Source organism: Neovison vison, chromosome 12 (genome assembly GCF_020171115.1).
Source record: "Neovison vison isolate M4711 chromosome 12, ASM_NN_V1, whole genome shotgun sequence".
In the NCBI taxonomy this organism is placed as follows: domain Eukaryota; kingdom Metazoa; phylum Chordata; class Mammalia; order Carnivora; family Mustelidae; genus Neogale; species Neogale vison.
The window spans coordinates 77,806,008-77,822,291 of record NC_058102.1 but is presented as its reverse complement, the minus strand read 5'-3'; the positions used below and the strand labels follow the sequence as shown (position 1 = coordinate 77,822,291).

The window sequence follows — 16,284 nt, the reverse complement described above, 5'->3', positions numbered from 1 at the left end:
TTCAACTGATTTCTCACTCTATTAAGTCACCTTTAAAATTCATGTTTAAATTAAATTACTAAGCTTTATCTTAGTGAATCATAATATTTCAGAATTCTTAGAAATTGATTTTAAGGTACATTAATAATATGTATCAACTATTCATTAAGTACATTTTTCTTTCAAAATCCCATGTTTAATATTTCACTGCTATATGGGTTTCTCATTCCATTTCCTCTTTTCTTTTGTTATATTCTTTTTTGGATCTTCAGTCTCCTTCCTAACTGCATCTAATACGACTATGCTTTGCCATAATAATCATTATCTAACTTCATTTTGGTGTCTCACCTCATATATTGTGGTTAATATTCAAATATCCTCATTAATCTCTTGTTAATTTCTCCCAACTGACGATCTATAAAAATTAATTACAACTACTGTGGGAATTGGGAACTGAGAGCATCTCATTCCAGATTTCCCTCACCTGATCCTGGAAATATTCCTTCACCATCACGTATTTTCAGTGGTATTGAGAAGTGGCTCGGGTTAAGTTTGAGACTAGAACGATGGCAGAGAGGAAGAACAAGTACAGTATTATGTAGACCCCTTTGTTCATACAGTCTCACCATGTTAACTTATTAATTTTACTGCTCTGATCTTGTCATCAGCATGGGGGGCTTTTCTTCTCCTACTGTCACTTCAGCCAGTCCAGTGAGTAGAGCTGCGATTATACTCATTGTACTCAGAATTTAGTATGCGGCTAAGCAATAAATATCTTTAAGTTTCTGCCCCTTCCATTCTTTTCCATTTTCCTTCCAATTCCATTTTACCAGCTGTTAAGGGGCCACCTCAGCCAGGAGGTATTTGAGCAGAACTGAACACCATGACTCAGCATCAGGAGAACTTGAACGTGTATAGGCAGTTACTTCTCCTTCCTATCCTCTCCCCCGCCCCCCAGGAAAAACACAACGTGTGAGTTTCCTCCTTTAGCTAAACTAGCTCAGTTTTGCAGATTCAAACATGTTCTACAGTGTGAGTTCTGTGCCATCATACTACTAGGCAGCTGAAAGGAAACTCGATAGAATAATATTGCAGCAGAATTGAAATACATTGTGAAATGTTTGAAAAGTAGTTTTCCTGTGCTCTTATTATCATTGTTCGATATTTCTTTCCCTTTTTCTTTTAATACGTGATACCTATTTCAGAAAGCATACTTATCATTATCTATTACTGGTTCTTGATAGATTATTTAACAAACACTTAAAAAAACTTAGCATCATACTTGAGGACGTACATATACATACATGTTATATTACACATATTATATTTTGCAAATTACATATTATAATGTATATAGGTGTGTATAAACATGTGTACATATATGCATGTGTGTATATATACTAATAGTGTATACATATATTAATAGTATATATTTACTGTTTAAAATCATCTTTGAAACACTTTACTATATCAAATTTCTTACTAAATGTTTTTTAATGCTATTTTCCCACCCTAAAGAGAGGTTGAGGAATTCATATCATACTGCATATCATTTACATATTTATTAGCTATTTGCCATGATATTGAAGCAAGCAGCTTTAATTCACAAAGACTGGCAAATATAGTAATATATTATTATTACTACTTTTCACTTTTTCAGAGTTTTTGTGAATTTTGTTCGGCTTTTATACAGTAGGTTCTACAATTATACAAACTTAATTTTTAAAACATCAAGAAAAATAAAACTTTTTTTGGTGTAAATTTCAGGATATAACATCTATCCACTCTTTTTTTTGTAGTAAGTCACACTGGACAGGAGGAAAGAAAACAAAACACTCCAGGTAGAATTCAAACTGCTTTCTGACAACAAGGTCTTCCTTCAAGGACACACTATTCCAAATTATTTCAATTCCATCTGTTCAATTTGTATGCAACACAGTATTTGAATTTGAGTACCTCAGTGCTATCCTCTACTTCTGGAAAAAGAACTAAACATTTTGGGTGTCTACCAACATCTTTCACCATAACCTGAAAATGTTGACATAAAGGAAATAATCTGAGCCAAAGGAATACCACAGCCCTGCTCAAACTTCTCCAGAAGATGATAATTCTTTTATTGATTCAGCTCACGCTCAGTGCTGCCCCTCCCCAATTTGCAGGCTCTATCTATCCATAACACATACATCTAAGCTCTTGTACATTCTTGAAAAGCTTTTGCATGCAAATAAAATACCTTATGGTACCACACTGTCAAAAATATAAAAAAAAAAAATCACCTTTCAATTAACAAAACAATTCAGAACCCTGACGCTGCATCGCAATACTGAGGTCTGAGTCAACCTTACTAATACTGACTGCATCACCGTTATCCTAACTCAGCACATTCTCACTTACAATGACCTAACCCAGAGAAAAACCTTGCACTTACCTGATATGCTGAGTTGTCTGTTGTTCTGAGTATTGTATTTATTGCAAAATGTCCATTTCAACAAATGCAGCGATAGTTATACCACAACACGCCTCTCTCCTGCAGCAGAAAGCAAGTTAAAAGGACTTCAAGCTGTGACCTCAGAGGCAGGCACAGCCGCTCCCATCCTTCAGCCAACCTTCTGGGGAGAGCAGGTTAGATGACAGTGAAGCTGGCTCCCTACATAGCAATACTTTCAAATAAAGCATTCTGTGCTGGGAGCTGGGGGATTTACATCTTCCAAATTCGGCTGGCCCGAGTCAATGCTGCTTCTATGCCTGAAAATATTAAGCATTTCACTGCAGTCACTTAATGCAAGAAACTATCTGAGGCGACTTCACAAACCCTGTCATTCTGTTCGGAGACTAAAGAATGAGCACGGCATGCATAATTCATGCATTAAAATCTTCAATGCACTTCCTGTAGCCGCTGTTCTATCCAGTAATGGGCTATTGATCACCTCATCGCTAAAACAATTGAAGCTTTGCAATTGGTTTATTTCCACAAATAAAATTACAACCTAAATCACAGGCAGAAGGCTCCAACCCTGCAACATCCACGCGGGTAAAAGACTCACATAGATGAGATAACATTTGCATGCTGCAGAATGTTTAAACTGGACTCTCTGGCAGAAACACTGTAGTATCTGTCTTCTTTTATTCAAAAGACATACTTTTGAAGATTTAGACTGAATATTTTACATTATAAGTGAGATATACGGAGTTCGTTTTTTTCCCTGCCTTTTTCTGAAAAATCAACAGGCTAAACTGAAAATTAAGAAAAAAATAAATAAATAAAGAGAGAGATGTGTGCTACAAATCATAGGAGGTTTTTACCCGGATTCATATGGACAATCTTTCTAGAAGATTTTAATTAATTTTTCATTTGACTAATGTGGAAGAGATTTTTTTAAACATCATATGTTCATCATTGTTAAGTATTTTGGATGGTAAGCACCTTTTTTTTCTGGGAGTGTCAGTAATTCTGAGGGTCCTTTCTTTTAGGATTTAAGCTTCTAAGAACATACTATGGTTTGTTTCTGTTACTCTTTTTTCACTGCCTCAAAAAAGTGGGCTTTAAAACAAAATATGCAATTCATTATGCTAGAGGGATAACACAGGTAGCATTTTAAAATGTTGTAATAATTTCTGTAAAAAATACCAAGGTGGGAAAGCCATGTAAGATGGCAAATGTATATAAATTCTTGTCTATTTCCCAAAGTATCTTCAGGGTAAAAATTAACTAAGCTTTATTTATCCACCAAAAGAGGACTAAATACAATGTTATCAAGGTCATTTAGAAACTAATATTGTGTCTTTCCAAAGCCTCTTTTCATATCCATATAGGTACCACATACATTCACACACACAGTTATCATAGTTCTATGTTGTCACACCTGACTATTTATAAGACCCAAGTGAAACCTTCAAGTTCATAGCTTGGGGCTATACTTGAGAAAATCTGTCAGAATATAGCCCAGGTTTCCAACGGTTATACTGTACAGGGAGCAATTCAGCCTTGGAGGAAGCATGATTACAGTAACTTCCAGTCAATAAACCAGTAGCAAGTGAGATCAGCCTGAGAGGGTAATAGAGGAGTGCTGACGACAACAGGGATGGAGCTCAGGGATGTTCAGAGAAATATTTCTTCTTTACAAAGCTTGGAAGAGTATGCCTCTAGGTCATAGAGGAGATAATTTCATTTACTTGATCAAGATTATGCTAAAATATTCTAAATAGCCATTTGAGAAATTAACCATTCAATTACTATATATATTATATATCAATTATATATATTATATATTCAATTGAATATATATTATATATATTCAATTACTATATATATTATATATATTCCATAATATTTTGTTCTACCCTGTGAAGATTCTATTTGAACATTTGTATATATTGCCTCTAACTTAATATAATTCAAGTGAACTACATAGACCTTATTTTATAATATTTATCTGAGTAATGTTCTTTTTTTTTTAAGATTTTATGTATTTATGTATTTATCTGACAGATATCACAAGCAGGCAGAGAGGCAGGTGGCGGGGGCTGCGGGGGACAAGGCTCCCCGCTCAGCAGAGAACCCAATGGGGGCTCGATCCCAGGACCCTGAGATCATGACTGAGCCGAAGCCAGAGGCTCAACCCACTGAGCCACCCAGGTGCCCCCCTGAGTAATATTGTTTATTCTTTAAACAGAAGATTGAGGACCTCAAACATTTAAAAAATTACAGAAGTTATAGCTAAGGATTAATATCCTGCCAAGAGTTTTATCAGTTTAGTCATCTACAATAGCAATTTTACATGAAGATAACACCTCATTTAAAAATAGAAAATACGAAAACATTACAATGTTACTTATCAGGTGTGGGCATATAGAGTACAATCATTAGGATATAAATTGTTGACATAAACTAAAATAATGATACTTATAAACATTAGAAATTTAACCTCTCTGAAATGATATGATTGAATAATGCATAACGAGGTGGATAGGAAGAACTTAATTTAACTATCCTGCAGTGAGTAAGAAATCACTATCTTTTCTTTGATACAAATATCTCAGACCCAAGTCTAAAATGAAGATAGCAACTTTGTATCTACTTGGTGAATTTTTAAATTCAATTGTCTTAAAGATGCGGATAAACATGAGAAACACACACAAACACCTCATGGACCTAAGGTCTGCAAAAAAATATGGTATAAGAAAAGCTGTAGGGGTGGTAAATCCCTAAAACATCAGAGAGGAAGCTGCAAGCAAGCCTTGAATGGGAACAACTGGGGGGAAAGTAGTCAATTATACTCTTAGGTAAAACAAAGCCAAAGACTATAATAAGAACCAATTTCTACTTTCCAGAAGCCTGGCTATGCCTAAGAAACACACTTAACCGATCTTTTCAAATGGATGGAAAACAGAGATGGTGATTTTAGATGAATTTGATCTCTTTGCAGATAAAGAGGTTTTTCCAATATTTTGAATTTATAATTCATGTAGAATATGAAGTAAACTCTGTAATGTACAATGGGGTCAATAAAATGAATCCAAATTTGCAAATAAATCAAAGCATATTTAGTCGGCTAAATTTGTGATATCTATTAAGATATATAACTAGACTATCTGACTACTGCCATTTGGAAAAATGCATAATTTATATCCATTATAAGAAAACATAATGCCGAGGTGCCTGGGTGGCTCAGTGGATTAAGCCACTGCCTTAAGCTCAGGTCATGATCCCAGGGTCCTGGGATGGAGCCCCGCATCGGGCTCTCTGCTCTGCGGGGAGCCTGCTTCCTCCTCTCTCTCTGCCTGCTCTCACCGACTTGTGATCTCTGTCAAATAAATAAATAAAATAAATCTTTAAAAAAAAAAAGAAAAGAAAACATAATGCCATGTAGCCTTAGGAAAATAATTCAGCCTTCCAAAGTTTCTATTCTGAACTCAAGGGATGTAGGAGGAGACTGCTTTTGTTCTCTAAGACTCAAGACATCCCTTCTTCTTTTCTTGCTCTGTCCTACTAATACTATAATCATCCCATAATCATAACACATTTATTTAATTAAACACATTTATTATATACCTTCTACAAGAAAGAAATTTTGCTAGATGCTAGGAAAATAAATATGTACTGATCAGTGGCTGCCTCCAAAGTAGTCATACTTTAGTGGTGAAAACAGGTAAACACATAGACACAGAGTGATGAATATAAACAATTTGATATATAGTAAGATATGCAAATGAGATAATTACTAAAGGGCACTATGCCTCTATGCCAAATGACTTATAGGTAAGTATTAATTCTTACTTTTACTCCACTAAATGAGGCATAGTAAGAAAAAATACTGGCATTACCAACTGCCCATAGTGTATTTAGGAAATGATTCATGGAGGTGATATTTAAGAAACTGAGTGGTATGATGGAACTAATATGGTTTTTAATTGATAAATTTGAAAATAAATTCAGGCTTCACTGAATTTATATAACCTTGGCGTGTGTTATCCACACTCCATGAATATCAGCTTTATATCATCTGGATAATATAGAAATCAAATTAAGTATCTTTCTCTAGCTTCCTGTGAGAATTAAATAAATAATTTAGAGCACAATGGTTACAGGATAGTTTTTGTAGTCATCCAGATGAGAGTTTAAACTCTGCCTTAATTTCCTCACCTTTAAAATGGGGATGATATGAACATCTTAGAATTATTAGGAAATTCAAATATTACAATGCCTTTATATCACTTAACAGAGTTCTTGACACAGTAAGAACCTTAGAAACATTAATTCATTCCTTCCCAAAGCTCAATCTTGAAGAAAAGTCTTGAAGGAAAAGTCATTTTGAGTAACAAGAATAATGTGCATTTGTAGGGAAGCAGGATATCACATAATACGCTTGAGAAACTAAATTTTGTGTATTATGAGAATTTGGATAAATAGACACTTTGTCAGGGGATAGGGAAAAGTTATATAAAATCTGATTTACATAAGAAATGTAAAATTTTTAAAAACTTTTAAGAATTCTGTTCAAATTCTGATTCTATAGAACATTTTTTACACTGTTAAGGAGTCTGAAGCTATTCTATACAGCGAGATATTTTAAAATTTCCCCAAGAGAATCCTATAACTAGATTTGGTAGCTGAAAGACAGACTGGGAGCAGTAAACAAATGAAAAAAATAAGTTTAATAGAAGACCATTTGTAATCCACCAGAAGAGATGAGGACCTAAACAAGGCAGACATAGGGATGTGGATATATGGGAAATATTCTAGAGATATTTAAACATTAGAGTCAGTAGGACTAAGTAGTATGACGAGGTTGGGAGGAATCATGGAGGACTTCAGGACTTGGTAATTCAGTGTTCTTCTATCACTCCTATCCAAAGGAAGAAAGAACTATTGATATTAAAAGAAGATGGTGAGTTGAGATTATAATACTGCACACAGCAAGGGAGGGGTTGGTAAAGAATTGGATATTTACAGAATTTCCAAAAGACATTTTGATAATGTAGCTGTAACACACTTAGGTGTTTGGAGAGTGACCAGAATTATTTAAGGTATGGAAGTCAAAGAAGTGACTCAGGTTGAAAGAGTGTAACGAAAAGTAGATGGAGGATGAAACCCCGAGATGTAGATAACAAAATGAACTGAAAACACTGTCTCAACTAGCTATCTTGATGTCATTTATAAATTGATTGCAAAATGTAAAACTTCTAATGTATATTAGAACATATATTTACTTTAATCTTCAAGAAATAAATTCAGTGACATAAGGAGGAAGAAAAAAGCTATAGGGAATAGGTATCCTAATATGTCCCAAAAACTTGAGGTACTTCTACATTGTCCCTGTAACATTAGATTCCTGAGTTCCATTAAAATATCCACCATTCTCTCAATAATCAGCTTACAGATATCAGTATACTGCCATGACTTCCCAGGTATCATAAAAATGACCCAATTGTAGTTCAGTATCTATATAAAAGGAAGATACTAAGAATCCTACTAATGGTTATCAATATAATTGAAAAATATAATTTAAAGCTTTTTAAGTTTATGAAGGAATTATTTTAATCCTTACCTAATCCTAATGTACTTTTAGTTATTTTAAGAGAAGCCTGTGTTTTTGAAGTTTTTATTTAAGTTCTAATTAGTTAACATACAGTGTATTAATAGTTTCAGGTGTACAACGTAGTGACTCAACACATGCATACATCACCTGGGGCTCATCACAAGTGCATTCCTTTATCCCCATCATATGTTGATGGTAGTTTTTCTTTTTAAGTGACTAAATGCTCTTGAAGGAAGGCATTTTTAACTTCAAGTCAATAGATATCAGCAACCAGGGCGCCTGGGTGGCTCAGTGGGTTGGGCCGCTGCCTTCGGCTCAGGTCATGATCTCAGGGTCCTGGGATCAAGTCCTGCATCGGGCTCTGTGCTCAGCAGGGAGCCTGCTTCTTCCTCTCTCTCTCTCTGCCTGCCTCTCTGCCTACTTGTGATCTCTCTCTGTCGAATAAATAAATAAAATCTTTAAAAAAAAAAAAAGATATCAGCAACCAGTTCTACCCCATGAAATTCACTGAACAGCTCTAGGTATATGCTGATCTGTCTCTAGATACACATTAGGAAAGAGTTTAAAAATTATATCCCGCTTGTCTTCTCTAGTAACAAATTTAAATATTTGCAAAACAGTTTGCTCCAAATATATTTCTGGCCTCAAGATAATTTAGGCTTGCCTCACTATGTCTCAATTTTTTTTTTTTTTTTATTGAACAGAAGTTTGTACCTTCTTAGGTCTTTTAGGATTTTTAAGCTTTTGAAAAGAATGATTCAACCCATGATTCACTTCTTCAATAAGCTTTAATGGGGAAACAAAGATTTATCATATGAACTTACGAATGAATAAATGCCAACAACAAAATAGAGGATACATTAATTACCATATTTGATTGCATAATGCCTTAAAAGTACAAACACCTTTTACAGACTTTATACAAGTGTTAGCCTCACTACCACTAAAAAGGCACTTAATTAAAAACTTCTAAATACATGTATTTTTAAAATAACCACATCAGGATTATAGGGCACAAGTACATATTATGTGCATTTATGTGGGATGTGCATATGTGCACAAATATTTTAACATTTTGAATTATACAATATTTCACTTTAGGGTACAGAGTAACTATACAACTTGCTGAATTTCCACAAACTGACACAGCTATGCCACCGGCACCCTGATCAACAGACAATATATTATTAGAGGCCCAGAGGCCCTGTATTCTCTCCTCCATCCCCCACCACCCACCCAAAGCCACTGTTCTGACTGCTAACAACATAAATTAGATTTTTTTTTTTTACACAACCAACTTGTGGTGTTGCAGAATTCTACAGATACAGAACTATTTCAAAAATAAATTTGCACAAGCATTTCCTATTCACATGTTCTCATTCGTATTTGGCCACAGTTTCAACATGTAAAATCTGTTATACTTTCATTTAACAAAGCAATTTTGTGCAAGTTCTTTTTGAGATGAATACTTTAGAACACATTTTATTTTCTACCAAAAGCTAGGTCTTAAAGCAGGATATTAATGTACGACCTTTTGTGAAAAATTTGTTTTTGAGGAGTTATTATATAAGGCAATCAACTTTGCTTTTTCATAAGGAGTTTTATCTTTAAATTTGCAACAGTAATTTCCTGGATAAGATTTCATCACAGATGTTTGTCCTGTGAAATTAAAGAGCCACTCATAAAAGGAGGTGGAAGTAGGGATCTTAAGGAAAAAAAGTGATACTTTACTGAAATGCATGATGATTTAAATTAAAAATAGATAAGTGATTTAAAGTAGGGACTACAAGCTCAAATTCATAAGGATAACATATGATCTAGACTGCCTTCTTAGTGCAGAACTATCAGATGCAAAACTCTTGGTTACGGAGCCCAGATTAGCCAGTAATAATTATGTTTGGAAAATAATCCCAATTAGTGACACAAAGGAAAACAGGTTTATGAAATGGAGGGGATAGAAAAATGAGTTCGAAGCATGCAAGTGTGAATGAAAAAAAATACCTGGTTTTCTTCTGATCCAGCTGATATTGACTTGAGCCCTTTCTTTTCACAAACATTCACTGATGTGGACTATGGATCAAAATCCAGCTTAGTACTGGGAATTTAACTGTCCTTATCCCAAAAGGTTTGAATCAGTGGTCTATTGAAGCTAGCCCATCTGAGCTTTTAAAAGTCTATTTTAATTTTCAAGAAATTTTCAAGCCAATTATTAAACACAGTTATTATTTATAATTAGATCATATGAATTTACATTTAAAGAAATTACATTTTAAAAAGACAAATACTAAAAATACATTTCCTATACAATTTACTATTATCAATGTTTAAGAGATTGTTTATACCTATTCTGTCTGTATGGTGGAAATGCTATATAATAGTGTGCTACTGAGCCCCTCTACCTCCATATTCAATAAAATCATTTACTAGCTTGAAACCAACCATGGTGAAAATAGTTACAGGGCCAAAATCAGCAAATGTGAAAAACCAAGGCCTTTTCTTTTCCCCTGGACAGCCAGTTGTTAAGCATTTACCAGCATACCCCAGCTTGGATTTCAATGTCTAGAAAGTGGTAAAAGCAATTAACCTTAACCAATTCCAACAACACGGTTTTCCAATTTTTATTTTAGCACTATTCCCTCAAAATTCCAACTAATGTTACCAGTATGGACAGGCAAAAGTTGAGTTGTAGCAAATTCTCTTGGCCTGTGAACAATGATTGAACTCAAAGTAATGTCTGAGAATATTTATCCTAAAAATCTGTACTTTTTGTCTATTAAGAACAAAGGAAAGGAGCACCCGGGTGGCTCAGTTGGTTACACATCTGCCTTCAGCTTGGGTCATGATTCCAGGGTCCTGGGATCAAGTTCCCCTGGGCTCCCTGCTCAGCGGGGAGCCTGCTTCTTCCTCTCCTTCTGCCGCTCCTCTTGCTTGTGTTTTCTTACTCTCTCTCTCTCTTAAATAAATAAGTAAATAAAATCTTAAAAGAAAAAAGAACTGGGAAAAAAAGTCATGATATCTTCAGAGGCGGACAAATCATCCAGGTAAATAGAGGTTAGAAAAAAATATTGAGGTTAACATCCCTTCATCATATCATAGAAAAATGTTATGTAGCATTAGCTATAAATATGTTTTTAACTATCTTATTGTCCTTCCTTCTTCCACAAAAATATTAAAAGAATTTTTAAATGGTAAAGCAATTACAAATATACAGTCAGTCCCAGGTGTGCATTTTTGCTATAGTTGAATAGGTTAGTAAGGTGACCACCTAAAAATATAGAACAATAATTTAAGAATAATGCAATGGTTTAAGAGAGTAAGATAGAAAGTAAGTATTACAGATTCCACTTGAAAAAAAATACAGGAACATAGAATGATAATGAGATTCTGCCAATATATGAGAAGGATGCTGGGAGATCTACTCCTAGTCACTCTTATTTAGGATCTTCAAATCCCTCCAAATTTGGAACACCAATAGGACTACCTCAGAATCTTTAAAATCAATAGGCTTTGATTTGGGTGCAGCAGAAAGCTTCAACTTGAGAAGAGGGTGCTACTAGCTTTTGGACATACTAGAACCATCCTTAGGTTTTCTTAAGCTAGCTCTTTGAAAATGTCTAACATCTGAGCTCTGTTGGAGCTCTGTATACTCCTATCTTATGTGCTACTAAAGTTAGTCTTCTTCTTACCCTTTAAAACATCTGAAATTAGTTGTGAATTAGACTTCCTCCAGATCTACTTTAAATCACATTGACTCAGATGTCCAGACTAAAAGAAGGAGCATGCTTTATTCTGGTGATAAATATTATTACTTTAGTCTCTATTGTCCTTTCACACACAATCTACTGTGTACAACAAAAAAATACTGCAGGATATGAAAAAGAACAAGAAACTGTATCCCATATCAAGAGCATAAATAGTAAATAGAAACAGATCCGATAATACATGGACAAAGATATTTTAGGACTGGACAATATCTGAGGAGATGAGGCTTTAAAATGTATATTGTAGTCACCTAAAACGTAGGGAGGTGGTGTTTGACTGGCTTACTCAGTAAAGTATGTGGTTCTTGATCTCCAGGTCCAGAGTTCAAGACCCACACTGGGAGTAGAGGTTACTTAAATAAATAAATATTTATGTATACTGTAGTCAAATGGTGAAAAAAAACAGACTCTGAAAGGAGAAATTGATCGTAAGCATAAAGAGGCAAGAAGAGATCAAAGAGTTTTCTGAGGTAGAATTGATAAGTATGTGGGGGATAGTAGAACCATTGTTTGCAATACCAAGATTTCTACCTTGAAAAATCAGTGATGGTGACAACAACAACTAAAACCAATTATCTAAAAGTTAGAATAAATATAAAATGATAGAAGACAGTGAACTGTTTATGTCTACTTCACCTACTCTTTCTTGACTTTTCAGTGTTCTCTCCAAACTCTAATAGCCAGAACATTTATTTATTTGAATCCTGAGATACTCTCCTGGTTACTTCCTTGCTTCTCTGGCATTTCTCACTTGTAACAGCTCATTTGTTTTATTTCCACTTAAATATCTGTAATCCTAAAGATTTCTCTCTCTTGTCCCATCCTGCCCTCTCCTATCCTCTCTTTTTCTCACTTTGTGCTAAATACTCTCATCCACTCTCATAACTCAACAGATTACATGTAATGAATTTAAACTTGTATCTCTAATTAAGATACTCCTTCTGAACTCCAGATCCATCATCCCTCATATGCTTAATGTTTATACTTTGGTATCTCACAAGCATCTCAAACTCAGGCAGCTCACAAATGAACTCAACTTATTTCTGCCTAAATTTGGTTTTCCTCTTTACCTCTCTATGCTAGGTAATAGTACCCTTATCCATTCAACTGCTCATGCCAGAAGCTAAGATATCATCTTGTATACTTGAAAGATCATATATACACTCATGAACTCAAACTTATTCTCTAGGCAAGATCTCTTTTCTGAAGTCTAGACATATCAACTTCATACTCCCACTTAGTGATCTCACTTTGAGATAACTGAATTCTCAATATTTTTCCCCCTTCACTCCCTCCTATCTTGGTGAATGGCACCACCTACACCATGTATTCATGCCTAAAGTCTAGGTCTATGAATCTCTTTTCTATCTCCTAATTACATAATGAATTTATCTGCTTTTTTCTATCTTTACTGTCAATAACCAAAATTCAAGCTCTCATCATCTCTAGCTTAGACTACTGAAATAGCTTTATAGGTGATCTCTCCAGATCCACTCTTGTGCCTGCTATTCCATACAAAATACCATATGAGAACACCTAAAAGAATCTTTTAAAAATGCAAATGCCGTTATATTGTTTACTGGCATAAAAATGTTCAGTGTTTTTCCACTACAATTAAGATAATAGTAAAAATCTTCAACATTGCATATAATGTCCTATAGTCCCCAAACGAATGCTCTAGCTTCACTGTGTTCCAGCCACACTGGTCAGCACTCTGTTTCTTCCTATCTTTAAGTTAGGAATGCTTTTTTTCCAAATATTTGGTTTGCTAATTGACTCATCTTTCAGGTTCTATTCTTTATTTAACCCCTTGCAAACTGGGGTAGTTCTTTCTGTGATTCATTCTCAAAATACTCAGTAACTTTCCTTTACAGCTGATCCAAATTGTAATTAATTATTCATTGAATCCCTAACTTTCCACTATAGTGTAATTTTCACTACAGCAGAGACCATATTTGTCTATTTGCCTTTCATTTATTATAGGTCTGGTCTTTATCACTGTGACTGGCACATAGATGATATTTGCTGAATGCATGGACAAATGAATCAATGGCACACTGTGTGCTTGTATCAGAAGATCTGATACTTTAGGTTTAAATTATCAGTCACTGTGATAGAGTTGACCAGATAGAACTGAGCTGCCTGCCTTTGAATAAATGGTTCAATTCCAAACTTCAGACCTTTGGCTAAGAATAGCTGTGTATCAAGCGTTCCTCAAAAAATCACTACTTGTCTCTGTCTCAGGATATTCCCTCCCTAGCTTGTCAAACCTCTACAGGTCGGTAGACTTTGACCTGTTGTTATCCGTGCTAGACAATCTGCTCTGATTCTGGGTCCAAACTCATTTATTCTTAAGTGGGAAAGTTTTATTCTCTCCACAACCCTACCTATACCCTGACCTACTTGAATTCTCAGTTGTCTTATATTCCCACTTAGGTTCAGTCTAAGACAGAACACTGATTAACTGTTATTAATTCTAATAACTCTAGCTATTATCTTCACTTGGCTTTCTCTGGGGAGATTCTCTTCAGCACTTTGAGAATTTTCCTAACTGTTTCCTAAATTTCCAGCAGTTTAAAGCTAATGCGTTCAAATCTGGTGTGGAGATGATTGCCAGAGATGTTGCAAAGACCTGATGTCTTTAACTTTTCTAACTTCTGGTTTCCAGGGTGTGATCTATTTATGTACTTTCAATAATTAAACTGTCACTTTCCTTCTTCATCAAAAGCAGGAAACCTCAATTGGTAAATAAGCTTTTAGTAATTTTTTAAATATAATAATTTCACAAATAATGCTTAACAGTATTAAGGGTATTTTTCTCCTAACTCTATTCATATTTCCAGTTATATCTTCCTTGACTTCCCAATGAATTATTAAGACAGAGAGGCAGTGTATCTAACAGGTGAAAGAATAAGTTTTCATTTCTTACATCCTGGTGTTTAGTATTTGTCTTACACTACTATTTGTCCATAACCAAATTACTTAACCTCCTAAAATCTAAATATCTTTTTAAAGTGGAAATATTAGTAACAATAATAATACTTTCATCATAAAAATACTGTGAGGACTGATTAAATGCAAGAACGTGAAAAAAAAAAAAAAACCACAAACTTACTTGGCATGGGGCCTTAACATGGTGAGAGTTAAAAATTACTAGCTACTATTATTTCATGCACTCCCTGAAAGCTAACACCATGCTTTATGCTGCTGGGTCATATATTCTAGCACAGGGCTTGCATAAAATAGGTTTATAATAAATGTTTATTGGTTGATCAATAAATTCAACCAGATTTTCTGAGTACTTTTGTTTTGCCAGGTCTTAATGAGTCAGAAAATACCACCTCCCACTAGGAAAATCATTCATAGTAACACAAGTGTTACTTTCTGCCAGAAAATGACACAAACACATTTTTTAAGTGTTTGTTGATTTAAAGCAGATTTTGTTTGTTTGTTTGTTTTTTACTAACTCCTTAAGACTCAGGGAAAAAAACCTTCTCAGCAGGGATTTAAAGTAATTTAAATATTGAACATAGTATGACCCTATTTTAATACTCCAGCATGGCAAAACAAATCTTAATTTAAATTCTAAGGAATAGATTTTATTATACATAGGTTATTAAGTAACTATAGAACAATAGATTTAATGTGTATACAAATACCAATTATTTATAAGACATCAAATAATAGATCTTATTACAGGTAACAGATTTGATTATATATTCATTATCAAATAACAATAGCTTACAAACACTGACATTTACTTGTGCCAGGCATTTTCTCAAGTACTTTATGTGATTTATCAAATCTAGTAATTCCTACAACCAGCCCCCATGGACTTCTTATAATAATACTCCAATAACCTCAGACATACATTAATTTAATTTACTGATACTTATTTATAAACACATAAAAAGTTAGAAAGTAGGTTAGAATGACACTTGGGTTTATGTTCATATACTGTTTTCAGCTGCTGATTTGAAAGTACTATGGATAGAATGTGGGCTTTAGTATTCTGGGCTTCTGCACTGCACAGCTCCAGTGAACACCATCTGGTAACATTTGCCTTCTGCCTGAAGAACTTCCTAGCCATTATTTATGGTGCAGGTCTAATAGCAATAAATCTCTTTAGCTTTAGATTATTTGAAGAAAAGTATTAATCTGCATTTTTGAGAGATTTTTTTGCTAGGTATAGAATTTTAGATTAATAGGGATTTTCCCCCGTTTTCTTTCAGTATTTTAAAGCTGCTAAAGATGCAGGTTTTATGTGGGAGTTAGAGAGATGTTAAAAATGATACTGAGGAGGGCACCTGGGTGGCTCAGTGGGTTGAAGCCTTTGGCTCGGGTCATGATCCCAGGACCCTGGGATCAAGCCCCGCATTGGGCTCTCTGCTCAGTGGGAAGCCTGCTTCTCCCTCTCCCACTCCCCCTGCTTGTGTTCCCTCTCTGGCTGTGTCCTTCTGTCAAATAAATAAATAAATGAAATCTTTAAAAAGAAAAAAAGAATG

General features: G+C 34.5%; 1 protein-coding gene across 2 annotated transcripts in view; it reads right to left on the bottom strand.

The window, feature by feature from the left end:
- Positions 1 to 16,284, bottom strand: part of CNTN1 (contactin 1) — a 357,030-nt gene that overhangs the window by 233,298 nt on the left and 107,448 nt on the right. For both annotated transcript variants that reach the window (XM_044227281.1, XM_044227280.1), the window contains exon 3: positions 2,408 to 2,506. The gene's annotated coding sequence lies outside the window, so the exon portion shown is untranslated. The remainder of the gene's footprint in view (positions 1 to 2,407; positions 2,507 to 16,284) is intronic.